Here is a 21,612-nt window from a genome sequence, read left to right on the forward strand (position 1 = left end):
AGCTGCACAGGCTGCGGGATATCCATGTCCGTGAAGTGTGCCTTTTAGCACGCTAATTATGGAAATTAAGCATTAAGATTACTCTAATTGGCGTACATTGTGTAGCCGGTCTCCATAGCAACAACGCGGCACTGCTCCACGTACTGCCTTTGCTGCAGCATTCTCTCACTGTACCTCCATCTGTTAGTTTATTATTCCGCTCGTTTGCCCAGCGGTGTCTCACCCGAGTCTCAAGATTCCTTGCAGAAGTGTTCCTGGTAGGGTGCGATGTTATTGCTGCTGCTGCTGTGTGATCCCAAGTGAGTCATTGGGAGGTATTTTGTCAGCAATGGCGATGTGTGGCCCAATACCAGTTACGCTTTATGGATTTTTATTAAAAAAATATATATTTTAGCTACGGGAGAAGCCAGCAGAACCCCATAAAGAACACGGGAGAACGTCTAAACTTCACACACCAAGGCACCCAAGTCGGGAATCTACCCCAGGGCCCTTCTTGCTGCGAGACACCACCCTGCCGCCATCTCTGCACGGCCTCCGGAGTGAAAGCGACATTCACAGTCTATCGTGTTTTCACGTCAGCTGCCGTCCCCACAGCCAAACAGCCACCACGGCGGCTCCCCAGCCGAGGTGAACAAACTGGGAGCAGCAGCAGCAGCAGCAGCCACCCGGTTTCTCTCACGTCGTACCCCTCTGGAGAAGCATCGCGGTACAGAAAAGGGAGCCGCCATGTAAATTGCCGGTGGTTGTCGTGTCGGCTGCCGTGGCGCCGCGTGCCGGCAGGTGGACACCGCTGGGTACGACCGATCGCTGCGGGCTGGAGGATGCGTCCAAGTGTGCCCGTGGTCCAAAACCAACATTTGCCCTTGGTGCGAGCGGCACAGCCGATTCACAGGGACGGTGGGCCAAGTGGGCCGGGCCTACGTCCAGGCAGGGTTGGCCCAAGCCCAGCGGCAGGGGCCGCTCCCGACACAACAGCCGCTGCGTGGGCAGGCCACGCTCTCCCGGGCCTCACAGCGGCGGTGTCCCGCCAGCCCCGACGCGTTCACGTCCTTCGTTAGAACTCCCTCACACGGCGACCGTGACTCTCACGGCGAGGGGACATTTTACGTCAAGCAACGGCGGCGTGCGCCGTTGATCTATTTGTATGTTGACATGTGTGACCGGGTGTGATATTCATTGTATAAATCCAAACAGTGTAGGCGATGCATTTCAAATGTAACATACCTGCAATTATATGTTCGCTATGTACCCTTTGCAAATGAGGTGTTTCATCTCAAGGGACTGCTCAGGTGAAACGTTTCATGGTTTAATTGCTGAATGATTATTTTTTGTAATAATCGCAGATTCAATTTTTGCAATAATAGCAGGTCAAAGTTTCTTCCTGATCAACGCAGCAGTTAGACAGCATTTGTTTCCATTGGCAGGAGCCAATGCTGGAAATTCCACAGTCCCATGTTGGAGGCAGTTTCCCTAGGACAACTACTCGCTTCCCACAAAGTGGTACTAATTTTATCAACCTTAGAGAGGGGGGGCGATGGGCTCAGTCAAACCCCAACTTGGGATTTAAATTCCCCACCTTCCAACTGCGTATGGCAGATGCACACCAACAGCAACTGGGACCAAGACGCTAACTACCTAAATCTCCTTCAAGCTACTAAACGGAATCTGACGGATGTGGCACGGGGTCACGCAGTTTGCCGGGAACTGCCGTCTGAATTCCCTCCCCAATCCACGGAGGGTTTCAACCAAAGCCGCCCTCCACCCCCTTCTCATCCAATTCGAGGCAAAAGGCTTCAAAGCCATCACGGAGGACCGGCCGGTGCTCACCTTCACCTCACACCGCGCCGTGGTCCGGGCCACAGCTCACGGCGGATTGTGCCTCTTGAGAAGCGATCCGCGTGTCTGAACGGCGCTAACTTGGCACTCCGCTGGGGTCACGTGACGGAACGGTGTCCGCTGGCGAGCGCAATCACACACGGAGAAGGTGGGGGAGAATATACAGAGAAGTATACAGAAAGTATACAGAGAATATACAGAGAGCGTACAGAGAGCGTACAGAGAAGAACAAAAGACAAGATGATACATGGAGAAATCCCAATTGTGTTCCTCCATGCGACGGTATTTTCCTCACGTCCCATTGGCCACGGCGGCCTTCTGGGAGTCATGGGAGCGGTGGCAGCCTTCAGTCATTTGCAGGTGGCTTCCTTTAGGATAAAACAAATTTAGTTTGAAATTATCACTTCTGGAATGAAACGACAATTGTAAAACATAACTTATATTATTTTTTGAGAATACTTCATTGCCCTTAAAATAATAACAATAATTCACGTCTAAACTTTTTCCAGGGTGGCCCTGCTCATGATATCACTAATGTGTTTTAATACACTTTTATTTTAGTATTAATTTGGAGGAAATAATTATAATATCTGACCAGTAATATGAAAATTTACTAACATAAGTGGATTAATAATACTTTAATGATATCACGAGGAAATAATAATAACATCTGACACTGAATCATAACATCAGTCACGAAAGCCTCGGTGTAAACACCGGGCACACCCACGTCATGCCCACCCACCGAACACACCGAGACACAGAGCGTGGAGCAGAGCGTGGATCAGAGCGTGGATCAGAGCGTGGATCAGAGCGTGGATCAGAGCGTGGATTAGAGCGTGGATCAGAGTGTGGAGCAGAGCGTGGATCACAGTGTGGATCAGAGCGTTGAGCAAAGCGTGGATCAGAGCGCGGATCAGAGCGTGGATCAGAGCGTGGATCAGAGCGTGGATCAGAGCGTGGAGCAGAGCGTGGATCAGAGCGCGGATCAGAGCGTGGAGCAGAGCGTGGATCAGAGCGTGGATCAGAGCGTGGAGCAGAACGTGGATCAGAGCGTGGATCAGAGCGTGGATCAGAGCGTGGAGCAGAGCGTGGATCAGAGCGTGGAGCAGAGCGTGGATCAGAGCGTGGAGCAGAGCGTGGATCAGAGCGCGGATCAGAGCGCGGAGCAGAGCGTGGATCAGAGCGTGGATCAGAGCGTGGAGCAGAGCGTGGATCAGAGCGTGGATCAGAGCGTGGATCAGAGCGTGGAGCAGAGCGTGGATCAGAGCGTGGAGCAGAGCGTGGAGCAGAGCGTGGAGCAGAGCGTGGATCAGAGCGTGGATCAGAGCGTGGATCAGAGCGTGGATCAGAGCGTGGAGCAGAGCGAGGATCAGAGCGTGGATCACAGCGTGGATCAGAGCGTGGATCAGAGCGTGGATCAGAGCGTGGATCAGAGCGTGGATCAGAGCGTGGATCAGAGCGTGGAGCAGAGCGTGGAGCAGAGCGTGGATCAGAGCGTGGAGCACATCGTGGAGCAGAGCGTGGATCAGAGCGTGGAGCAGAGCGTGGATCAGAGCGTGGAACAGAGCGTGGATCAGAGCGCGGATCAGAGCGCGGATCAGAGCGTGGAGCAGAGCGTGGAGCAGAGCGTGGAGCAGAGCGTGGATCAGAGCGTGGAGCAGAGCGTGGAGCAGAGCGTGGATCAGAGCGTGGATCAGAGCGTGGATCAGAGCGTGGAGCAGAGCGTGGAGCAGAGCGTGGATCAGAGCGTGGAGCAGAGCGTGGATCAGAGCGTGGAGCACATCGTGGAGCAGAGCGTGGATCAGAGCGTGGAGCAGAGCGTGGAGCAGAGCGTGGATCAGAGCGTGGAGCAGAGCGTGGATCAGAGCGTGGAACAGAGCGTGGATCAGAGCGCGGATCAGAGCGTGGATCAGAGCGTGGATCAGAGCGTGGAGCAGAGCGTGGAGCAGAGCGTGGATCAGAGCGTGGAGCAGAGCGTGGAGCAGAGCGTGGAGCAGAGCGTGGAGCAGAGCGTGGAGCAGAGCGTGGAGCAGAGCGTGGATCAGAGCGTGGATCAGAGCGTGGAGCAGAGCGTGGAGCAGAGCGTGGAGCACAGTGTGGAGCAGAGCGTGGATCAGAGCGTGGAGCAGAGCGTGGATCAGAGCGTGGAGCACAGTGTGGAGCAGAGCGTGGATCAGAGCGTGGAGCAGAGCGTGGATCAGAGCGTGGAACACAGTGTGGAGCACCTCGCCCTTGGTCTGCTGGCTCCTGACATTTCTCATGTCGAGGCCGAGCATATTGGAGGTGTCAGCTTTGTACGATGGAAGAGGTCAACACAGTCAGCCTGGATATTCTCGGAGTGGTTTTCCCACGACACCACCACCACCACACAGTTGGGCGGCAGCGTAGGCATGGAAACCAGCCGGGTGGCTCCGCGGTAAAGCGAGCGGCTCGCAGGCGGAGAGTCGAGAGTTCAGACCCTGGTCGGGGGTTCACTCGGCCCGTCGTCCCTCTCGGGGAGAAAGTATTGGTGCCACTTTTGTGGTGAAGTCAAGAGGGGTTGTCCTAAGGACAGATTCATCCTCACCATAGGGATGTGGAATTTCCACCGAGGGCTCAGGGCCGTGAACAGGAGATCAACGGCAATGGCCTCTTTGCTCATTTAGAGTAGGCATGGCATGAAGGGCCGATGAACTGGAGCCTCTGCGCTGCTACAGCTGCTCAGCCCCTGCTGCTGCTCAACCCCCCCCACCACTCCCCATTCATGAATTATGCCAAAGCCCCGCCCACCCTCCCGATTCATTCATTCGGTGGCAAGATGTTAACTACCTCACCTGGTATACAGGATGTTGTGGATTTGATCACGACCCTAACGCTTGCTCTGTATTTTAAGTTTGTGTGTACGCCCCGTGATCGCGTGGACTCTTCTCCGGGTCGTCCGGTTTTCCCCTCGTTATGTAGAATCAACATCACGCGTTTAGAGCATTTAATTTGACTGCTATAAATATACACACGATAGGCCACTTCGCCGAGCTGTCATTTGTCACCAGGTCACTTCTGAAAAAAAGAACTGCATAGTTCAGTAGGCCTTACCTGGTAAAATAAAAATAGTTTAAAGTTTTAATTAATTATGCCTAGCCCCAGGTTGTGATTGGGCCGAGAATGCTGGCATGAAACACTCACTCACTCATTCACTTCATAATTTTCCTCTAATAATGGAGAGGGCACCTCCTGGAATGAACAATACGTGGAGGCGGATGAGGTGATGATGGTGATTGTGATGATAGGCTGGGTAGATGTGTGACGATATGATATGTGGACTGGGGGGGGTGGTATTCAACCTATAATGAACGGGTCACAAGCAACCCAAGTGTCTCCCCACCTCAAATATTTGCGAACCGCAGGGGTGAAAATTAAATATAACTCCTTCAAACACACAAGACACCAGCAACAAGACCCTATATTGTAAAGTAAGTTTCCAATGCATTACCATTCAGTCGGGGTGATAATGCTATTGTATAATAGACAATACCTGTTACGCGAGCATAATCCTACTGCACAAATGTGTTTGGTTTTTTTTTGTTAACAAAAAATGCGTGTGAAAAATAACAAGAGGTTTTACCCTTTCTGGCAATAACATAGGAGGTGTTAAGATGTTCAAACACCAAATGGAAACCTTTTTCAAGGATTCAAGTCTGCATTAACCACACGTACTTGTGGTGAACATGCAATCAAACATGCTCTGATAATAATATATGGGCATTGCCTTTGAAACTGATTGGGCTACACCAGAGACAGCCTCTTTAGGGCCCAGTCTCACCACCAGTGTCAGAGTAGAGAACAACGCCACAAGGCGAACAGCACAAAGACAATGCCACTATCAGAGCATCTAGAGCTGATCGCCTTTTAGTGTTCTCTGGTCTGACACTGGTGGTGAGACTGGTCCTTAAAGAGGCTGTCTCTGGTGTAGGCCAATCAGTTTCAAAGGCAATCCCCATAAATTATGATCAGAGCATGTTTGTTTGCATGTTCACCACAAGTACGTGTGTTTAATGCAGACTTGATTCCTTGCATCAAGTTTCTATTTGGTCTTTGAACATCTGAACACCTCCTGAATGGGTAAAACCTCGTCTTATTTGTCATACTTTGATACTGGAAAAAAGGTCCCATGATAAAAATTAAATTCTGTGCCTTCATCACATTGATGCACGATCGACGATAGACTGCGTGCCAGCACGCAAAGTAAACACGGCGACCTTCGCATGTGATGACCACGTGATGTTTACTGCGTGCTGTTTGTAACCGACAAAGCGAGGCTCCAATCTCGCTAGACCGAGACGCGATCCGTACGCGGCAATTTGTTATCCGCCCAAGCCAAGGGTATGGGCAACCTGGCATCTTGTGTCATGTAGTATTCCACACGCTGGCCACATCGAAATCACAAGGCCCAGGATGCCCACCATCACCACGATGCCGCGTGTCTTCGATGGCCTTCGTCAACGGTGCCGAGCATCACCTCGCATCTTACGAGTCCCACGTTCCAATTCGAACATTTCCAACGAGTGTTTGCAATGTATCTTTAATTTATATTAATGGGAATAACATTGACATTCGTGAAAAAAAGCTTTGTGATTAACTGCAACCTTAAGAACTCTGTACTCCGATGTCTTTGAAGTACGCTATGCTACCATGGGCGTCGGGTGAATACACTTCGGTAATTACAAGTCATAACAAAATGTATCACTTTGGTACAAGTCTTAAAGTAACTCTTTTTGCTTTGAAGTTCAAATTGGCGAGTTGTGTGTTCTAAGTGTGCTTTTCCAAGCGTGTTCTGCATGCAAGCCAAACTCTGTTCAAATAGTCGTGCGCACGTATCCTCCTCTAAAGCCGCCTCCTTGAACAGCAATCAAGTTAATGTGCCTCAACAACTGGCTGAGGATGTCCACATCTCCGTCCATGCGCACGTGTCCTGTCACGGCTCGCGTGCACGAGTGCAGCGGCACTCGTCGGGAGCGAGTGCTTGTCAGCCAGCGTGTTTGAGGAAATTGTTTCAGCGGCTATTGGTTTTAAAACAAAGCAGTTAACTCCCTGAAGGAAGGCCGTGCGGCCGATGGGATGTAAAAACAAATGCGGTGAGACAAATATGGCAAGGAGGCGTATGTCTGTGAAGTGACTGACTTGATCATCTCCACAACGATGCAACTCGTCATCTAGTGGTTGGTACCACGTAGCTCAATTAGGAATAATGACAACCGAGGTGACAAAGACCCCCCGTGTCGCCTTAACATTGAGGCAAGTGCTGTTAGCGAGTAACTATGAAGGCCAGCACGACACACGAGGGGGTGGGTGGACAGCACCACGCCCGGCCGCCTTTGTCTCCCCATTGGCAATGTTTACACATCGCACCAGATACTCATTTGAGGCCGAGTCGACCTAGGGGAGGCCCAGGACCGATTCAGATAATCGTCACCGGTGTTGGCCGTGAGCGGGAATCAAATTCGGGCTGCCAGGTTCGTAGCGCAGCGTAGCACTAACCGCTAAACTAGCGCTTCCCACACACACACACTTCTACACACACACACTCACTTCTACACACACACACTCACTTCTACACACACACACACACTTCTACACACACACACTCACTTCTACACACACACACTTCTACACACACACACACTTCTACACACACACACACACACTTCTACACACACACACACACTTCTACACACACACACACACTTCTACACACACACACTCACTTCTACACACACACTTCTACACACACACACACTTCTACACACACACACTCGCGTGCGAGTGCCGGTTTCCCCGCACGGGTTTCCACAGGCTGTGCCTGTTGTTTGGGCGCACACACCGAGCACGCTGGCACGCCTGGTCACGATTGGTTTCATGACGGGCGGGGGGGTTGCTGCGTGGGACAAGCGGTGACCAAACGACTCCCGCGCCCACCGCCTCAGTTGGCATCAAGTAAAACGCCACGCACGCACCGTGGATTAACGGCACCGCGCGCCGACAGAGATTATGTTTCGCATGTAGGATAACATGTAGAGCACACCGCAAATCTATTAAGCTACGTGGCATCAAAGGTCATAAATGCTTCGTGTTTAAATGTTGGATTACGATTAATATTCATTCGATTTGTCATATTCAATAAAAATACAAGACACTGTGACCTTAATCCCAAAACCCATACAGAAATGTGGTGTAATATATTCCCGTATGCCGATCTTGCAAAATTACCTCTTATGGGTAGAACAGCTTTAAATTCAGACGCTTTAACCTTTGAAAAAGCGTGTAATGTGATTGCATAATAATTTTTTGGATAATTTATGGGACAGAGCGCACATTTCCAGTGTGCAGCATTCTGCATGAACACTTACTGGGGACTGGATTACTAAAGCGCTGCAAAAAGGGGGGGGCGGTGCACGGTGCACGGTGGACAGTGCTTTGGTGCTGCCGGTGAGCGCGACGCCACAGCCACGCGACCCTCGTGATGACCCCAACACCCCGCGTGGCGGCCACGACAACCGCTGCTGTGTTTATTAGCGGATGTCGTTCATTAGCGGGTGTTTGACGAGGCGCGATCTTCATTAGAGAAATTTACGCCGTATAAGTGAGCGCGGGCGAGTTCATGTGCTTGCGTGTATATGGTGGGGAGTGCCAAGTGTAGCGGTTAGCGTGCTACGCTACAAACCCGTGGGCCGAGTTCGATTCCCGCTCACGGCCAAAGCCGGTGACAATTATCTGGACCGGTCCTGGGCAGTGTGTAAACATCGCTACTGGGGAGACAAAGGAGGCCGGGCGTGGTGCTGGCCACCGACCCCCTCGTGTGCCGTGCAGGCCTTCATAGGTGCTCGCTTACAGCACTTGCGCCAACCAACGAAACCTCTCCGCAATGACGAGTCGACAATAACCAGGCCAGGTGGCGCAGCGGTGGTCGCAAGTGGCTTGCGATCGAAAGGTCGCAAGTTCAATTCTAGTTTGGCGGTTGGCTCGGCCATCATCGCTCCAGGGTCGATCAAATGAGTGTCACTTAAGCGCCTTGAGATGATTTTATAAAAAGGCCCGTTATGAGCTATAATCATCATCATCATTATTGGTCTTCTTATGGATAGGCCTGCCCGTGCCATAGGAAAGTGGAATTTCCATCACTGGCTCAGGCCTGTAAACTAGAAACGAGCACCGCCTCAATACTCATTTCAGCAGAAAATCACTTTTGACTTTTAATCCACAACATGAACAATGATGGCCACAGGAGTGGTTTATTGCGAATGGAGGGCATTCCGTCCTTGTAGGAAATCCATCTAAGCATGCAACGAGAAATCTACACACTCCAACGTCTCTTGGAGTGGAGTCATCCGAATGAGACATCGTCAATAATCCTGCAGAGGCGTTCCCCCATTTGTGGCGATGACACCGCGACGGCAAGCAGCTCATCAGCTGTGCCGCCCGCGGCGTCCGTGCGCAAGGCGCGCTCGGCCACCTCCCCCGGGCTCGGGATAGGCGGGCAGAGGGGGGGGCAAGCAGGGCGAGCGCCGCAGCTCACACGGCATGGCACCGCTACAACGGGGGGAGCGTGGGCTCCAAGAGTAAAACTTCACCGTCACGGCACGCAGTGTACACACAGGGTGTACACGCACAACGCTCACACGGTACGACTCGCGCAGGCATTGTATGTAGAGCAGGGTAAAATATTGGTGGGTAAAGCAGAGCGGAGGGGAGATGGACATTGTTATTGCTGCCACGCAGCCCGGTGCTCGTGCGTTTTCCGCTTGTGTTGCGAAGGATCGCGGTCCGAATCTGGCAGCCGACCCCGTCATGGATGCGGTTGCGCATCAACTGTAAGATACTACGTACGAGCCGTCTGCTTCCAAGTGGACATTACAGATGCCGGGCATCGCGGCCCAAATTTGCCAAATTCGAAAAATGGCCCGCAAATGACTCAATTGGGATGACGCGTAAATCGCCCCGTGTTGCAAAACTTCCGCAGAGGCCTGCGTGCAACACAGCCCTTGTGGTGGTAGCCTTGCGCCATAACAACGGCGCCAACAGTGAACCTACTAAATTATGCTCTCCATGAAATAACCGAAAAGTTCTGGGACCTGTGGATTCTGTGACTCGTGTAAGCAGGGCAACGGAGGAGACTGCATGCGACTCCTGTACATACCCGCGACACCACGGGGAACAGCACAGCCGGGCGGCTTGAAAAGGAATCCCCTCGACACGAACCTGCAGTGCAACACAAAAACAAAGACTATGATCCTCCATTAAAGGCCTTAACGGACTGTTGAGGGTAAGTTCCGTTTCTAAGTCCAGGGGGAGGGGTCCCTCCCGATGTACGTCGCCTCGATATATAGACATTGTTTATAGATGTTGTTTATCGACGTTGTTTCGCACTCACGTCGCTGACTTTTTGAGGAACCCAACGTAAAATGTCCCCCGCACTCACACGTCGTTACGGCGTTTTCAACTCGGTTCAGCCGGACTGTGCAACTCCTCTTTGTCGCATGCGCCGCCACCTTCTCAGTCCCATCGTGTCCTCTCTCACATGCTGCGTAGCGAGTGCTCATTGTAATCGGCTTGTCGACGTCATCGCAGAATATCGTCGCAACCCTTCAATAATGAGTAGCAAGCGTCGTGCTTAGTGACGGTGCAGGTGGTGAGCGTAAGAAAAAGCGCGGTAGTATCACGCTCCATGTTAAAATGAAAGTGAGAAAGCGAAGGAGAGAATGTGAACGCGCGGCTGATATTGGGCGCAATTTGAGTGTGCGTACGACAGTGAAGAACGCTGATAAATTGTAAATTAAAGCCAAGCGTGCTTTCAAGCACGAAGTGTGGTCACGGAATAAGTGGAACGATTTCCTGGCCTTTACGGATCGAGGATCTGCACAAGAAGAACACGCCGATCAGCTTAGCATCTCATTCAGGAGAAGGCCCTAAGCCTGAAAATGGAGTTGGGAGAGGAAGGAGGCAGCGAAAGAGAAACCATTCAAGGTCGCGCGTTGGCGGTTCTACAGATTTCAGGCACGATAAAGTTTAAAGAACGTAAACATAAGAGGAAAGTCGGCCAGTGCTGAAGTAGACGCTGCAGAAACGTTTCCAGACAGGTGTTTAATCCTCTTCCCAACACCTCCAAAGCAAGCACAACTCATCCACTCCTCAAGATAAGATCGTAAAAATGATAGGCTAAGGTAAAATATTTTTAAATGCCGCTTGAGGTTGCGCTTTTACACTAAAATGGTTTTCTTTTTCATTCATAGTTTGGAAATGTCACAAATACGTGTCGCATTAAAAAAAGGAAAACTTTTAAAGTGTACAGGGATTCTTCTAAATACTCATAAAAATTGTTTTCAGTGGAATGTTTGATAGGTATAAATGCTGTTTGAAGGTTCTTGAACCTGGTTATAAACGTTTACATTGTGTTGTACATTATAGTGCAGGTACTGTACATGTACAGTACGAGGTTTTCTGTACATGTACAATAATATTGTGGTTGCGAGGTATGAAACACAACATTCCCTAAGTTATGGTCCCTATCCCTACCTAATTCCATTGTTTCTTATGGGAGACACTGCCTCGCTTTGCGTCGCAGGGGCAGTGTTTCCCATTATTCTTATGGGAGGAAAATCCTGCGTTATTTATCGCTTCGTTATAAGTCACAACTTCCAGGTCCCTAACCCCGACGTATATCGGCGGACCCCCCTGTACCTACAAAGGCGAACACGGCGCACAGAGAGGTTGCACGACCAGCACCGGCCACTCTGTCTCCCTTTTAAGGCTGAGTCGACCAACAGGAGGTCGAGGGCCGGCTCGGAAACTTGTCACTGGCCGTGCAACTTGGGTCGCACGCTAACCGCTGTGCCACTGCTGCCCAGACGACAACAAACAACAACATTCACATGGCAGCATTAACGGTCATTCCAGATGTTGCGCTGCAGGCACCGTAGACGTACAGCACGCTCCAAATGCCCACCGAGATACTGGTTTCACACCACACAATCTTACCCTGGCGCACACCGAGGGGTAGCTGGCAAGGGTGTGCCGCTGACTTCGTACGTATGTTGAATTTCTTTCGCACCGCACGTAGCCAACCGTGCGAATCGGAGGTGCGGTAAACGGACAAACTAAACAATCCTAAAAAAATATATTTTCAATAGCTCCATTGGCTTCCTAATATTGGAAGAGCGCATCAGTAAGCGAGCGATGCAGTGATCGTCTTTGTTCGATGGTGATAGCCAAAACAAAAATAATAAATAACATGAACGCGATATCCGGCTTTGTGCAGAGGCCACGTAACACCGCTGCCACTGGGCTCACGCCAACACACATGCGCACACACACATGCGCACGCACACACGCACGCACACGCGCGTCACCGAGAACAGGACGCTGGCTACCTGTTGTATAAATAACAGGAGGCGGGCGACGTGGCCATTTAGCGCCTGGCTGGTCAGGGTCACAGGGAAGGTATCTCTCTGGGTCGCTGGCTGCACGGAGAAAGCACGGCCCACAGTGACTGGCGGACACGTATCTGTAACATTTCCAAGCGATCAATGAAAAACAAAACCATTTTAGTGTAAAAAGCACAATCTTAAGCCTTTTGGCGTCCTCTGGTCTTACACCGTTTGAGACGAGGCTAAAAAAAACTGTCTCTGGTGTGGACCAATCAGTTTCAAGGACAATGCATATATTATCAGAGTATGTTTTTTGTTTGCATTCTGACCACAAGTATTGTGGTTAATTCAGACACGATTCCTTGTAAAAAGGTTTCAGTTTTGTTGCGAGAAAAAAGGGGAAACAGCTATTCAATTTAAAAAATATTTGACCCAACTATTTTTTTTCATAATATAGTTTTTTGGGTTAGATCGACTAAATATAAATGTGTCGTTAAACCCGCCACCACCCGACACAGCCAATTAGTAAGGTTTGTCACGTAAACAGAACGTGCCAATTAGTTACTACTTCAGAGTAAACCCACAAAACGCGACGTTTCGCCGGGAATTAAAACGAGCCTCATTGGTCGCGAGAGTCTACGTGTTAAACAAACGCACTTTTTTGCTCACCGCACAATGGGAAATACACGAAACAAACGTCGCAATTGTAGTCTTCAAAACTGCGAGTTGATCTTATTCACACAATAAATCTAGCAAATGCCTCCCCCCGGGATGTCCATGAATATAGGACTTAATTCTAGATTTGAAGCTTTCGTGACTGCAATGATTCATATTCTTAGGTTTTTTCGGTAAAGTCACGTAGGTAAAAACATTAAAAAGTAAAATAAAATAAAAAATAAAAATCACGACGCTTCGGAGGCAACACAAGCTTCCGTCTTCAGGTGGTACCGTCACAGCCACGACAGCTGTATCAAGTAAATGAGAGATTGCAGGAGTTACCACTGCGTTTATATAATGGTTGGAGAAGGTGGTGGGGCAAGGGCCGCATACTTATTATTAATATGGTAAGGTGAGGCTTGAGACTAAGAATAGACTGCATAACAAAGGCTGAGCCTTTGTTATGGAGAGGTGCGGTTTGTGACTCAACCTGTAACAAGAAGACCACCACTAAACATGGTAAAACAGTAATGGTTGTCTGTCAAATAAGATTGGCAAATAAGTGTAGTTAAATCTTTTTTGCATGGTTAATCACATCTTTCCAATGATTACTCAGTTTGTAACCGTCATCACGGTTGAAATTATGTCTGTGTTTGTATATTTGTATGGCTTCGTGTACAAACCTTTGATGGTAGCCAGGAGGTTTGCAGAGAACCTTGGTCTCGGAAAATACAATTTCATGAGAGCCCACCGAGTTGTAGCAATGATCGGCAACGGCCAAAGAATCAGTTCTGCCGTGTTTCAGATCTGACTTGTGCTCGCGGACACGATCAGAAACATGACGTTTCGTTTCTCCAATGTAGCAATCACCACAAATGCAACTCAATTTGTAGACTCCAGGATACTGTAAGTCAGGAACGACATCCTTCACAGATGGGATCAAATCACGGATTTTATGCACTGTACTGAATCGGACTTGGATCTTATGTTTGTTTAGAATTTTGGAGATCTTTTTGGTCACGCCTGCTATGTATGGAAACGTGATAGTTTTGGTCGGAGTTTCATGTGGCTGTTTCTGTATGGTGGGAGAGACAGCTTGGCGGATAGTGCGGTCAGAGTATCCGTTCATCCTGAGGGCCCGATGTACATGTCTTAATTCACCGGCCAGGTAGTGTTGGTCAGCAATGCCATGGGCTCTGTGGTATAGCGTTTTGATGAGAGAATTCTTTTGAGATGGGTGGTGGTGGGAATCCGGTTTCAAGTAGGAATCTGTGTGGGTGGCTTTCCTGTAGACAGAATGTCCCAAGGATCCGTCAGGCCTCCTCTCAAACAGAATATCTAAGAATGGTAGTTTACCGTCTTTCTCCACTTCCATGGTGAATCTGATGGATGGGTGTCTAGAATTGATGTGGTCCAAGAAGTGGTCCAATGCTGGGAGGCCATGTGACCAGATGACGAAAGTGTCGTCCACATACCTCTTCCACAAGGAAGGACGCAGGGTGGATGTCTGGATGGCGTCTGATTCAAACTTTTCCATGAACATGTTGGCTATAACTGGTGACAAGGGGGAGCCCATAGGGGTACCCTCATTCTGTTTGTAGAAGGTGCCATTCCAGGTAAAATAAGTGTTGGTGAGGCAATTCCTAACCAGCGCAGGTACATCAGAATTCAATCCATGTTGGACTAAGTCCTCAATTATTGTTAGGGTGTCCGGTACTGGGACTTTGGTGAACAAAGATACTACATCAAAGCTGACGAGGATGTCATCAGGAGATAGTACCATGTCCTTAACCATAGAGACTAATTGGGTTGAGTTGAGTACTGCAGAAGAGGTCTTGCCTGTGAAGGGGAGCAGAGTATCTGATAGAAAACGGGCTAGTTTGTACGTAGGAGGGTTTATCATCGACACGATGGGTCGTAGTGGGGTGCCTTCTTTATGGATTTTGGGAAGACCATAGAGTCTGGGAGGTCTAGCCGCCGATGGTTTTAGAGAGGGACTTTTGCTTGGTTCGATTAGGGAAGTTGAACTCGTGATGATACTGTTGGTTTTTGTCGTTAGGTTTTTAGTGGGATCGTTTTTAATTTTGGAGTAACTCCCATCATTAAGAAGGTCCAGGATTTTGTTGTTGTATGAATCTTTATCCATGATGACCGTGGCATTGCCCTTGTCTGCCGAGAGGATGACTATATCATCTCTCTTTTTTAGGTCCGCGAGTTCAGAGCGTTCGTTTTTGCTGATGTTACTTGTGGGTTTCTTAGCATTCTTAAGAATAGTAGCTATTTCAGCTCTTGCTACATCCGCATGGATGTGTCCTATGCCTCTGAGGGCTACATCAATCTGAGAAATCATATCCTCTACTGGTATATATTTAGGGGTGACGGCGAAATTTAGTCCTTTGGCCAGAACCGTTTTTAGATTGTCAAAAATTGGGATGTTACTCTGATTAATCACGGTCTTGTTAACATCCAGCTTTGCGATGTGTGGCTCTGGTTTCTTCTTAGATAGGAGGTTGAATTTAGAAATCAGGGTTAGCTTTGCATTTGGCTGACATTGAGTCAGCAGAAGCAGAAGTCATGTAATCAACGTGGTTCCAATCGGAAGGTGACATTTTTTGTGTTAACATTAAATGTGTTTGTAACAGTACTCTCTTCATTGTTCAGCCAGCATTGGTATTAACATGGGCATTTTCGTTCCTTTTGTCTATCATGTGTATTAGAGCTTCCCTCCCCCTCTCTGCCCATTGTGTTGGCGTGTGCGGCAGTTGGCCGCTTGCGCATAATCGCTCCATTGTGTTGGCGTGTGCAGTAATTAGACGCTTGCGCACAATCGCTTGCACGCCGTCGCCCACCCTTTTGGCCTCGCCCCCCCTCCCTCCCGATACGTTCCATTCATTGGCTACCATAGTCTGATGAGCTCCCCCCTCCCTCTCCTCCCCCCCTCAACTCGCTTTTAAGGGATTACATCTTGAATCATTGCCTCACTTGATGCAGCTAATCTGGCTGTGACGGTCCCACCTGATGACGGAGACTTGTGTTGCCTCCGAAACGTCGTGATTTTTTATTTTATTTTATTTTATTTTCATTCATTTTGATGTTTTACCTACGTGACTTTACCGAAAAAACCTAAGAAGTTGTAAGAGAGTCTGGAACCACGTTGATTACATGACTTCAGCTTCTGCTGACTCAATGTCAGCCAAATGCAAAGCTAACCTTGATTTCTAAATTCAACCTATCTAAGAAGAAACCAGAGCCACACATCGCAAAGCTGGATGTTAACAAGACCGTGATTAATCAGAGTAACATCCCAATTTCTGACAATCTAAAAACGGTACTGGCCAAAGGAGTAAATTTCGCCGTCACCCCTTAATATATACCAGTAGAGGATATGATTTCTCAGATTGATGTAGCCCTCAGAGGCATAGGACACATCCATGCGGATGTAGCAAGAGCTGAAATAGCCACTATTCTTAAGAATGCTAAGAAACCCACAAGTAACATCAGCAAAAACGAACGCTCTGAACTCGCGGACCTAAAAAAGAGAGATGATATAGTCATCCTCTCGGCAAACAAGGGCAATGCCACGGTCATCATGGATAAAGATTCATACAACAACAAAATCCTGGACCTTCTTAATGATGGGAGTTACTCCAAAATTAAAAACGATCCCACTAAAAACCTAACGACAAAAACCAACAGTATCATCACGAGTTCGACTTCCCTAATCGAACCAAGCAAACGTCCCTCTCTAAAACCATCGGCGGCTAGACCTCCCAGACTCTATGGTCTTCCCAAAAACCATAAAGAAGGCACCCCGCTACGACCCATCGTGTCGACGATAAACTCTCCTACGTACAAACTAGCCCGTTTTCTATCAGATACTCTGCTCCCCTTCACAGGCAAGACCTCTTCTGCAGTACTCAACTCAACCCAATTAGTCTCTATGGTTAAGGACATGGTACTATCTCCTGATGACATCCTCGTCAGCTTTGATGTATTATCTTTGTTCACCAAAGTCCCAGTACCGGACACCCTAACAATAATTGAGGACTTAGTCCAACATGGATTGAATTCTGATGTACCTGCGCTGGTTAGGCATTGCCTCACCAACACTTATTTTACCTGGAATGGCACCTTCTACAAACAGAATGAGGGTACCCCTATGGGCTCCCCCTTGTCACCAGTTATAGCCAACATGTTCATGGAAAAGTTTGAATCAGACGCCATCCAGACATCCACCCTGCGTCCTTCCTTGTGGAAGAGGTATGTGGACGACACTTTCGTCATCTGGCCACATGGCCTCCCAGCATTGAACCGCTTCTTGGACCACATCAATTCTAGACACCCATCCATCAGATTCACCATGGAAGTGGAGAAAGACGGTAAAATACCATTCTTAGATATTCTGTTTGAGAGGAGGCCTGACGGATCCTTGGGACATTCTGTCTACAGGAAAGCCACCCACACAGATTCTTACTTGAAACCGGATTCCCACCACCACCCATCTCAAAAGAATTCTCTCATCAAAACGCTATACCACAGAGCCCATGGCATTGCTGACCAACACCACCTGGCCGGTGAATTAAGACATGTACATCGGGCCCTCAGGATGAACAGATACTCTGACCGCACTATCCGCCAAGCTGTCTCTCCCACCATACAGAAACAGCCACATGAAACTCCGACCAAAACTATCATGTTGCCATACATAGCAGGCGTGACCAAAAAGATCTCCAAAATTCTAAACAAACATAAGATCCAAGTCCGATTCAGTACAGTGCATAAAATCCGTGATTTGATCCCATCTGTGAAGGATGTCGTTCCTGACTTACAGTATCCTGGAGTCTACAAATTGAGTTGCATTTGTGGTGATTGCTACATTGGAGAAACGAAACGTCATGTTTCTGATCGTGTCCGCGAGCACAAGTCAGATCTGAAACACGGCAGAACTAATTCTTTGGCCGTTGCCGATCATTGCTACAACTCGGTGGGCTCTCATGAAATTGTATTTTCCGAGACCAAGGTTCTCTGCAAACCTCCTGGCTACCATCAAAGGTTTGTACACGAAGCCATCCAAATATACAAACACAGACATAATTTCAACCGTGATGACGGTTACAAACTGAGTAATCATTGGAAAGATGTGATTAACCATGCAAAAAAGATTTAACTACACTTATTTGCCAATCTTATTTGACAGACAACCATTACTGTTTTACCATGTTTAGTGGTGGTCTTCTTGTTACAGGTTGAGTCACAAACCGCACCTCTCCATAACAAAGGCTCAGCCTTTGTATAACAAAGGCTCGAGACTAAGAATAGACTGCATAACAAAGCCTCAGCCTTTGTTATGCAGTCTATTCTTAGTCTCAAGCCTCACCTTACCATATTAATAATAAGTATGCGGCCCTTGCCCCACCACCTTCTCCAACCATTATATAAACGCAGTGGTAACTCCTGCAATCTCTCATTTACTTGATACAGCTGTCGTGGCTGTGACAGTACCACCTGAAGACGGAAGCTTGTGTTGCCTCCGAAACGTCGTGATTTTTATTTTTTATTTTATTTTACTTTTTAATGTTTTTACCTACGTGACTTTACCGAAAAAAACCTAAGAATATGAATATAGGACTCTTCCGTAGTCTACTCAGACAGCGTAACATTCTCTTCCATCGCCGAGGGATCTTGCCGACTCGTGACTATCTAGGGCAGACAGGTGGTGGAGCGGCGGTAATGCACAACGCCTCACAGGACGAGACGAGTTAGATTCCCGACTCTGAGTTCTGGGTTCCCTGGTCCCCTTCCACAGCTAAACACACACAGACGGGAGCTGGGAATTCTCAATTTCTCAATTGGGATTCCACGGAACAAACATTGCCCCCTCCTGCAATAACGTGGCACAACCCGCCTGAACAAGTCTTCACACTCAGTGAGGCTTAACTCAAGGTGAAAATAATCTTATGAAGTTCCTCCAGAACTAGATAACCAAGTCGTCCTACTCATAGCAAGAGCAGTGAGACAGTGGATTTACAAAGGCTGAAGATGAATCATTGCTCATTACAAGTCGAGCAAAACAGAATTTTCACTCAAATCCATGGCCAAAAAAATTCACAGCCTTCTAGGAGTGCACAATTCAGCAGTATTGGTTCAACACAAGCAAACTCTGGACCAGCTTCAACATTCGGTGTCTCAACTGCAAGTCAGGCTTGCTTGAATCAAGGCTGATTAACTGCCAAATGTTTATAGGCAAAGACTCTGTCTGTAAGATAGGGGTCCTAGTTATCAGGACCCATATCCAACCAGGCAGACGTGTCCTAAGCAAAGAGAAGATTCCTGCAGCAAACTCATTAAAAAAAACCCCACACACAGTAGCAGCATCCCTTGTGGCATTACACACACACATCTCAAACTCCAGCATGACAGCAGCACTCGGTACAAATTCTAACTCCACCCACTTTTGTTACAAACTCAACGCAATTCGAGACTGGATCCTCTACCTACACACGACGGGCAAAGGGCAGTGTGGACCTGCGACTGGGTCGGCGCTTGTGCCGCGTGGAACATGACCAGCCACGTGGGGGGACAGATCGACAAATTGCCTCCATCGCTGCCGCTGTGGAACCTTGGAGCCCGCCAGTGGCTAATCCACCACCCAGTTCACTACAAATTTTTATTTTACCAGGTAAGGACCACTGAGTTGTCTAGCACTCTTCAGAAGCGAACTGGCCACAAATGATAGCTCAGCAAAGTGGCTTATCGTGTGGAAATTTACAGCAACCAAATGCTCTTGAACGCAAGTTGATTCTAAATTTGGACGGAAAACTGGAGGACACAGAGAAATATCCACGTGACCACGGGAAAAGAGAACGCAAACTCCAAATATACCGCAGGCGTCAGGGTCGGGATCGAACCCACGACCTCCTGTATACCAGGTGAGGTAGTTAGCATCTCGCCAACCGTGGGAAGCCTAGTGAAGCTGACCCGAAGGGAATGTGGAACGCGGCGCCCGTATCGCGTGTGTGACGGTGACGATGACAGCCTCGCCCAGCTGAAGGGACGAGGAGAATCTCGGGGAGGGGGGGGTACTCACGCCAGCGTCCAGCGGGGCCACCGCGAGCGGGGAGAGTTTGTTTGCACGATCCCCACTAACCCCGTTTTGCCGCGACGGAGAGAGATCATGCCGGTTAATTAATCTATATATGGTGCATGTAATCCTTGACCCCGCACCACTCACCCACCCCCCCACCCTGTTCAACGGAGAGGCCAATAATCCTAATTATTTTGAGAAATCCCACATGCCTTACGCGTGGCTAACAATTCTGCCCGCGCTTCCCGCCAAGACAAATATTTGAATGCGAAATACCCTCGGCATGGACGTAAAATGCACGATCGCCGCGAAGAGCCGGGTGGTGGCCACGGACTTCGTTTGCCGCATGCCGATCGCCGATTCGCCGCGGGTGGCGTTGCTTGATCGTGCTGCACACACCACCCTGCATTTGTATTATTATTAATACTACTACGCTTGATTATCCGGAAAATCCCGAGTCTCAACTCTTTTTCAGGATGGTCCTGCCAGATTTTCACCGTAGGGAGGGGGGAGAAATTTCCAGGTGATTTTGCAGCATTGGAATGCTTGGCCAATGCCAGTAACATTGCACAGAGACTCCTCTACTTAGCAACACGCTCGGCTCCAGAGGTCGGTTCATAAGTCGATTTGTTCATAAATCCATCTTTACTCCTATCGATTGCAAACACGTTGTAGAGCATGTACACTAAACACGGGGAATGGCTTTAAAAGTTGTATAATCTACTGGAGATGTAGATGCCACTGGTTCTTCACTTTCTGCACATGTAGATGCCAATGGTTCTTCACGTTCTGCAGATGTAGATGCCACTGGTTCTTCACTTTCGGCAGATGTAGATGCCACTGGTTCTTCACCTTCTGCAGATGTAGATTCCACTGGTTCTTCGCGTTCTGCAGATGTAGTTGCCACTGGTTCTTCACCTTCTGCAGATTTAGATGCCACCACCGCCATCTATTGCGCGGTGGTTGAACTTACGACTCTCGTTCCGAACAGGCAACTGGACAAGCGGACAGGTTTGTTCGTATCTCTGAAAGTTTGCAAGTAGAGGATTCCCTGCATGTGTGTTTTTTAAGCTATGGAAGAAAACTGGAGAGCCCAGAAAAAAAAACCCCATGCAGAACAGGGGAAGAGAGAGAAACATACAAACTCCACACACAGAAAGGGGCCCGAGTTGGGGATGGAACTCAGGAGCTTTTTTCTGTGAGGCACGAGTGTTTGTCACTGCGTTGCCACCCTGCACAATACAAAAAAGAGAATGCACCACACACACAACACAACAGCTGGAAAAACAGCTGCCATTCCAGATTCGGTAACGTTACCACAGTGATGAAAACGGTCCCATAGTCACCACGGCGCTTGTGCCGGGGTAGATGCCGGTGTAAGACCATGATGAGGAGGTCACGGGATAGACCCAGGTGTTATGGGTTAAACGACTACACTCCCCACTGTTCAAACCGGCTCTACTTTATCTGACGGGTGCGACGCCTGCTGCGAATGTCGCTCCTCTATGCCCCTTCGTTACTGGATGGTGGCTGCCACCAACTGCCCTGTACGCGCGACTCCCCCGCGCGTCTCCCCCGTGCTTCTCCCCCGCGCGTCTCCCCACAGACTGATGGTAACTGGCACGATGCCAACAG

The 21,612-nt window shown here is 48.9% G+C and overlaps 1 protein-coding gene across 11 annotated transcripts in view; it reads right to left on the reverse strand.

Moving 5' to 3' along the window:
* Nucleotides 1-21,612, reverse strand: part of FUT8 (fucosyltransferase 8) — a 384,345-nt gene that overhangs the window by 231,199 nt on the left and 131,534 nt on the right. For 6 of the 11 annotated variants that reach the window (XM_078870632.1, XM_078870628.1, XM_078870625.1 and 3 more), the window contains 2 exons: nucleotides 10,010-10,071; nucleotides 1,828-1,956 (listed from right to left, as the gene is read on the reverse strand). The exons of 1 other annotated variant lie outside the window; for it this stretch is intronic. The gene's annotated coding sequence lies outside the window, so the exon portion shown is untranslated. The remainder of the gene's footprint in view (nucleotides 1-1,827; nucleotides 1,957-10,009; nucleotides 10,072-21,612) is intronic. 4 more of the 11 variants (XM_078870634.1, XM_078870633.1, XM_078870626.1 and 1 more) reach the window with 2 other exon arrangements.

This window comes from Lampetra fluviatilis, chromosome 30 (genome assembly GCF_964198595.1).
Source record: "Lampetra fluviatilis chromosome 30, kcLamFluv1.1, whole genome shotgun sequence".
NCBI classification, from domain to species: Eukaryota; Metazoa; Chordata; class Hyperoartia; order Petromyzontiformes; family Petromyzontidae; genus Lampetra; species Lampetra fluviatilis.